Here is an 8,745-nt window from a genome sequence, read left to right as displayed (position 1 = left end):
TTTCGATCAATCTGACAGGAGCTAAAATATGCAGGTTGATGTAGGCTCAAATTTTTTCTAAGTATTGAAACTACAGATCGATCGAACTTGATGTTTGGATCGATCGAAGGTCTTCTGATCGATCTAACTGAGAACTGAGATTTGAAGATTTTCTTGGATCGATAAGACAGAGAGTGATTTGGATGCAGGTTTGCTGCAGGAATGAAGTTCGATCGATTGAACTCTTATTTGAGATCGATCGAACTTATGCAAAATGCTTAATTTTCAACATGAAAATGCAGAAAACCCTATGCTAAGCCCCAATGATGGTAACAAAAATAGAGGTTGAAAAATGGATAGAAGAATGTACACAAGAACGAAAAATAAAAATAAATAATAAAAAGAAATAGGAGAGGAATAAAGTTGAAAACTCTATGAATGCTAGTGTTTAACGTCTCTAGCAAAACGTTGGGCCAACTCACTAATCAAAAGAATCAAAAACCGGATATGAAACATCCTTATTGATCCTCTTTTCCATTTTCTCATTTAATGCCTCACTTATGACAATGAAATCATACTCCAAAAGATTGACTTGAAAAGAAATAAAAGAAATGATATTGTTCCTTTCATCCACGGCTTTGAAAACAAAATCAATCATGGTTAGCCTTACCTCATTTTTGTTCTCTTGAAACACATTCAAAGGATCATTCACTTTGATAATTGGTGATGCATTGTCTTTCAAAGACTCATTTGGAATATCAAGAAACACCTTCTCTTTATCCTTTTTCTCCTCCTCAAAAATCACCATCTCCTCACCTTCCAAGTTAACTAAGGAGTCCATTAGAGAGTTCACTTCATTTTTGGAGCTTTCAAAGTCAAAACCACAATTTTTATATATTTCAAAAAGGCATGTCTCAAGAGGGTCTTTGGAGATAATAGAAGGAAGGCCCTCTTCAACAAGTTCCTCCTCCTTCTCTCCTACCTCAAAGGTGGTCAACGTCTCCTCACTCTCTAAAGTAGCAATGTCCGAGATAAAATCATAATCAAAACAAGGATAGTCCTCATTAATCATGTTATGCTCTATTGGATTAGCCACTAACTGACTTACAACTTCCTCCTTTATACAAGATAGAGTGCTAGGCATTAGCTCACTAGCGTCATCCTCCTCTTCACTCTTATCATCCTCATCTATATACATTGAAGTTCTTGCCATTTTTTCATTTATCTCTTCCTCCTCCTCTTGATGAGAAAGAATACTTGCAATTTGCTCAACTTGAGCTTCAAGATTGGCTAAAGTTTGAGAATGAGAATTAATAAGTGGAGTTTGTGAAATATGCACATCAAGTAAAGTTAACACTTTTTCTTCAAATCCGGGTGAATAAGGTGATGGAAGTGGTTCATCATAAAATGGTGGTGGAGGGTAATAGTAATAAGAAAGATTAAATGAGTGATCAAGTCCATAATAAGATGATGTATTAAATGAATTGGACTCAATCTCATAAGGATTAAAATATGATGGAGGGGCATAAAGAGGAGGAATATAATTTCCCCCCAAACTTGGATCAAACAATTCCTCCATTCACAATTAAAATCCAAATGCAACAAATAATGGCCTCAACAAGGGCCTATGCTTGGACCAATATAATGAGCCTCAACAGGGCTATCACAAGCATGCAAAGAAGTGAAACAATTAAAATACAAGAATTCCAATAATTGCTCACAACGGTCCTTAAGCAACTTCAAATTTTAATATTAACTTTAAGCTCCAATGATTGCTTCAAGTTCCAAAGTTTGCCTTCTTTGTAGTCAAGTACCTAATTGAACAAATAATAATGAAAACAAGAGAAAAGAATATAGAACAAAAAATAAAATAAAAATAGAGCAATCAAATAAGTACTAATGTCTAGTTTAATTCCAACAAAACCGTTAACCCTCGGCAACGGCGCCAAAATTATGATGCGACCCGAGCGTGTGCACAAAATAATGCACAACGTGGAAATTAGTGTCAAGTGGGCATCATATTTTAAATTTATAAATCGCTTAACACCTATACTATGTAGTATGAGTGAGAAGGGATCGTCCCAAGGGATTATACGTGTTGGAATTTAACTTTGACTCTAATGTATCACAAGATTGTAAAGAGATTTGATGAGATAATTAAACTACTTCAATTAAAGAAAATGCAATTAAAATAAAACTAAGTTGAGATAGGGATTTAAGAGATATGAAGAGAGGACTTAGGGTGTTGGAATCACCACTAAGCTCATGTAATTAACCACTTGCTTTCCATTAATGGGGAATACATTATTGTGAACAAAATGCGACTACCAATTGCAATATTAAGCATGGACCATCTAATTTATGTATGAATTGTCTACCTAAACTAAGTGTAGCACAACCCATCAATTTTAAGCATGACTTATCTAAGTAGCAACAATTGTAGCACACATCAATCTAGAGAATCATGGAATTTGCAATAATAAACCATGGAATATCTAAGCAAGCATAGATTATCTACTTACCTACAAGCATGAATTAAATTGTAGAACAATCCATCAAGCATAAGTATAAACCATCAAATTAATTGATAAACCCATTCAATGAAAACCCATGCTTAGCCATCACTAAATCATTAATAAATCACACATAGATATACAACCAACATAGAGAATCTAGTGTAGAGATTAATTCCCCAAATAATCACACATAAGACAACATGCAATTAAAATAGAGAATCATAAGAAAGAATTAAATCAATAATCACAAGGCCAGAGCACTAATCACAACAATATATATATAAATCCCCAAAAATAGAAATATAAGAGTTCAAATTACACAAGACTTAGGGCTCATCCAAGCCTTAAGTATAGATCTAGCCAAGCATGGAGGAGGTGGATGTGGTCATGGAATCAAGCTTCAAATATGGCTCCATCTTCTTCTTCCTCTTCTTCTTCTTCTTCTTTGAAGCTCTAGAGATGGAGAGAGAGAGTGGTCTAGAGATAGATCTTGAGATGTGCCTCCACTTCCCTCTTTTCTTCTAACCCTAATATCTAACTTTTCTAGGGAGAGAAATAAAAATTACAATGTAAAAATAAAATGATCAAAAACCTCATTTACAAGTGGGTTACTTCCCTTTATATAGAAGGTCATTTTCTTAGTCACTAAGTCAGGAATATAGCCCAAAAAATATCTAATCCCGTACTATGTGGTAAGTGGACTTTTGGGCGCGCACGGGAATAAGACAGTTCGCTACCAGCAAAAGTTCGATCGATCAGAGAAAAGTTCGATCGATCCAACTTTGATTTTCGATCGATCTCACTTCTGCGATCGATCTCATGATCGATCTCACTTGGCAGTTTTTCAAAATCAACCTCTTTTTGCTCCAAATCAGCCTCCTTTTGCTCCGAATCCTCACCAAGACTTAGTTTGACTCCAAAAAGGCCTTAAGAAACTATTTTTAGCCCATTTTAACATTATTGACCTGAAATAGACAAAAACACAAATAAGTACTAAAACGAGAAAATAAGATAAATAAAGGTCCTAGAATACTCAAACTTAAAGGGTTTAAAAGTATACTTTTCAGCGCTCATCATTTTTGTATATAAATAGAGGCATAGACCTTTAATAAAGATGATCGAGCATTGCAAGTTTTTCTTTGAATTATTCTTGTTAGTTGTTCTTTTATTTTGAGTGAGTTGTATTTATTCTTTTAACTTTTTAGTTAAGCGAATTTTTGCACCTACAATAACCTCCTTCATTATTGTCATATATATCTAGACCACTTAGTCGTAACAACTTTACCACAAAAACATATAGTTTAGGGATGTCTACTTTCATATCAAAATAAAAGTTTGAGGCTCTAGTATCTTCGAAAATAAAAATATTTTGAAAATTTTTTGCTAGGAAAAAGAAAAAAAAATATATCATGGCTTTTAATGATTCATAATCATAATCAAGAATATATACATCGAGTTTTGTGTAGATGAATACATATATACATATATATACACACACGTGTCTCTCTAGTAGGAAAAATTATTCGTTACGGTAAGTTGAGGGGCACTAAAAATGAATTTTGGTTATTTATTCTAGACCTGTCAATGGGTTGGATATGAATTGAAACATTTAATTCAATAATTCATTAAGGATTCAAATTCAATAATTTGTTAGCTAAACGATATATAAATTATGGTAGATCTGATCTGATAATAATATATTGTAATATATAATATAGTATAAATGTATTATATATGCTACAATATATAATATTTACAAATTATTAAAGTCAAATTATAGTATAAATGTATTATATATGCTATAATATTTACAAATTATTAAAGCCAAATACGTTCTTTTCTACTATTTTTTGTTTAACGGGTAACTGAATTTTATTTTATTTTCTTCCCTAGTTTATCTCATTTTTTCTTAATCAGTTTGCTAATCTCTCTTGATATTAAATTTTATATATATATATAAAAAATTACATTTTTAAGATCCGGTTATTAAATTAGATATCTTATTAATAACAAAACATATATGAACTTAATCATTAAATAATTCATCCAGTTATCGAATTTGATCAGATCATATATTATTTTTATCCAATTCAAATCGAATGAGGCATAATATGTCATGAAAGATCATTTCTTAAAATTTTAAATCACTCAATCTTCTATTTATACCTTTACTAATTACATTGAAAATTTTGAAATTATAATTTTTATACAAATGTCAATGCAGCCCAATTTTTTCTATTTGATTAATTAAACATATTGAATATTTTTGTGTAAGCAATTGGTTTAATTTATTTTATATATTTTGTTTTAAGGATGATTAGTCTATTTTTAAAATAATACAATTTTATATACAAACAATTTCACACCGCCATTATACGTGATGTAATTTCACACTGGGTTTACGGTATAAACAGATTAAACCCAAATTTTAGGGTTTACAGTATAAACAGATTGAACCCAAATTTTACCCACAAAGAAAACAGAACAAACTAACTTCATCCATTGAAATTCCCAATTATATATATATATATATATGCATGTCCCAAAACATATATAAACTACAACGTCGGTCTCCAATTATCACTACACACTAGGGAACTATTAGGTAAGCGTTTTATTTTTTGTGTTTTATTTTAATTTAAAACAAAATAAGTGTTTTATTATAGAATATTTTGAATAGTAATCGAAAGCATGTTTTGTAACGTTCATTTGTTGCATAATTTTTTAAAGTAAAAATATAAAAATATATTTGGTATAAAAGTGTTGCAAGTTTAAAAAATATAATGATTAACTTAAAAATGTCATTTAATTTTTTAAAAAAAAAACTTACTATTCATCATTACAGTACCAAACATTACAATGTGAAAACATACAAAAACACCAAATTGATGTTTTGATTTTTGGCCACCGTTTTAAAACAAAACAATTTTTACCACATAATAATATTATTTTTTTTTTTTTTTTTTTTTTTTTCAGTGTTCAGTGCTACAATTCTTAACAGAAACAAAAATATCAAAAACAAAGCGCATACCAAATAATCCTAAACTCCTACTATTTTACAAATGACCAATAAACTCTTACTTCTAATAATTTTGTGTTATTTACTAAAATCTAAACCACTCAATCCTCTATACCCTTATGAAATTACAATCAAAATTTTGAAATTATGAATTTGTATACAAAAGTTGATATGTAATCCAATTTTTCTATTTGACTAACTAAACATATTGAATATTTTTCTATAAGCAATTGGGTTCTTTCATTTTATACATTTTTTTTTTTTTTCCAGAATGATTACTCTGTTTTTAAAAGGATAAAATTTAGTCAAAGAAGAAAAATGATTTTATTTTATTGAATTTTGTAATAAATTTAATTTTTTTGTGGATTAAAGTTGCAGTAAATGAAACGCAATAGTTTTGAATTAATTAATGATAATTTAAATTCTTAATTTAATATTAATTAATTAGGTAAAACTAAAAAGATCATAAAAATGAATTAAATATAAATTTTTAATTACAAATTATAATTGCAAAATTTGAATCCTATTTTATAAGGATATAAATGGAAGATCTAGAGGTTTAGACGTTTGGGGAAAAAAAATTTACTAGGATTTATTGATATTATTAAAAATTAATAGGACTTATTCTTTCTAAAAATGAAAACTTTAAGCTCCGTTTGTTTGGACGTAAAATATTTTTCAGAAAATATTTTTTTTATTTTCTAGTGTTTGGTTGTCCTAAAATATTTAGGAAGAAAAAAAAATATATTAAAATTTAACAAAAATAATTTATTTATAAATTTTTGACAAGTTATTTTACATGCCCCGCCCGATGGACTCGACTTCAACCTCGACGTAGACCCTTACCGAACACCAACAAAATAAAAATAAAAAATATTTTATATGAAAAAAATATATTTTTCAAAAAAATATTTTAAATCAAAACAAACGGAGCCGTAGTGTTGATTTTCTTTATATATCTGTATAGACTATTTGTTCATAAAGGAATTTGAATGCTTAATCTAAAATTTTCGGAATAGAGGATAGGAACCCACTTCACTTTTAAATTAAATTCACTCCATTTTTTGTTCTTTTCTTAAAAATAAATGATAAAACGTACCTCTTAAGCACATTACTTGATTATAAGTTGGAAAAAATAATTTCATTTCCTTTATCAGTAGAGAGATCAAGTCCAATAAAAGCAAAATTCTCATCCATTCTGATTTTAATGTGTCAATTAGGTGCTTGAACTTTTATTGATCTTTATCTTAAGCTTATACATTCTATGACAAGTCATTATTGTTTCTGAATAAATGATAAAATGGGTAAAAGAATTTCTTTGCCTATCATCAACCTGAACCTATGATGAAACTTGATTTTTTCATTATTTGGAACTATATATAAATCATCTTTCATTTATTAACTTTTAATTTTATATTACACAACAAAACTACAAAAATAAGATAAAAAATAAATAAATATTTTATTAATTATAATCACTACATTTTATAAGAAATTAATGTCAAAATGTTTTGTACGCCATTTAGATTGCAATTATATATCTATACTTATCTTTGAATCTTTCTATTGAAGCTGCAAAATTGAATTCTCCAGTACTAGTATATAATCAGAATTTTTAACTCTCTTTTTTAAACTAGTATCTGGGAATTAAAAATAGTTTGTCAAGGCAGTCTAATAGTTGATGTAGTACATGTTAGAGGTTAGACATGTTGAACACTTTTCGTTTTCATAATCTGACTCACACTTCTAACAAACCCACCATTCTAACAAACGCGCACCCAACCTAAGGAATTGTTAGTTACAAATGAGGCATATACCATTTATATAGACAATCACCACCCTACTACACGGTTAAGATGCATGCATTACAATTAATAGGTAAGATCTAACTTTTAGAATTCTATGCATAATTATCTAAGGAATTCTATTTTTTTTTTTTTTTAATTTTACCAAGTCTTATTAGCGATATTTAATATTTTAGAATCCTCTATTACTCTAGACTACTTCATAATTCTCTACAGAATGCAAAAGACTGTAACCATACTCTACCAAGCAATGCTCTATACCAATGTGGAAAACTAAGACCGACTTTCACATTTGCTATAGCAACCTTCTTGATGCTTTAGTATTGCTTGAGCAATAAATCAAGCATGTATTGAGACGAGGCTGTATTGCTGTAATAAAGTGATGCTTGAGAGTAGTATAGAATGGTTGTGAAAATTGTTTAATTTAAAGACCCTCTTTATTCTCTTATGGTAGTGTAAGGTGTACATTAGAGCAATTCCAATGAGATGCTATTTTCAAAATATAGCATATGGGTTTAAAATGGGTTTTTCAATGGCATACTAAATGGGTTACCAAAATATAACTTTGCTAAATGTTATGCCAAATATAACACAACATATATTTATTGCCAAATCTGTTATGTTTGTGTGTGTGTATATATATATATATATGTCAGTTGTGCTTGTATATATATATATATATATATATATATATATATATATATATGTCACTGTTGTGTGTATATATATGTCTATTGTGCTTATATATATATATATATATGTCATTGTTTTTATTTATTTATTTTTAATAAGGCAAATAAGCTAAATAAAATACAAACACTCAAAAAAAAAAAAAAAAAATAGTTGTTGAAAATTATAGTTGGGAATGGTAGTTGAAAAATAATGGTTATTGTGTAAAAAACAATAGTATTTTGGATGAAATTCGCCATTGGAGCAAAATTGTTAAAATGTAGCAATTTGACACTGTAACTCTTCTCAAAATATAGATTTTGCATGTAAAAATAGCATTTTGCATTGGAGATGGTCTAAGCAACAAATCTTTTTTTTTTTCTTTAGTTTTTATTCCTATCGGAAACGAAGCTTCAAGTGGGTCTCATTAAGCATTTTAAGCAGGTTCATAGTCAGAGAATAGATCATTGTTGTATATTTATTTTTTCAAATTTATTTCGGGGTGAATGAAAAATTAATGCCAAAATGAGGTGATTAATAAACTTTAAAGAAGGAAGTGACATGGGTATGTTAGTAACTAATCGTACATTCGAATGTTTGGATGTGTTTATTTATGGGAAGGTGTAAATGAAGGTCACTATATTGAGCTTGACATATATAATATAAAACACTTGCGACTAACTGTTCAGCACCTATACAGGTTGGGACAAATTTTGTCTTAACGAGATAATATTCAATACCAACCTTAGTTATTTTA

This window comes from Cornus florida, unplaced genomic scaffold, assembly GCF_030987335.1.
Source record: "Cornus florida cultivar Cherokee Brave unplaced genomic scaffold, ASM3098733v1 CherokeeBrave_3.0.0_Hap2_Chr10, whole genome shotgun sequence".
Classification (NCBI taxonomy): Eukaryota; Viridiplantae; Streptophyta; class Magnoliopsida; order Cornales; family Cornaceae; genus Cornus; species Cornus florida.
The sequence above is the reverse complement of the archived record's forward strand: the minus strand, read 5'-3'. Positions refer to the sequence as shown.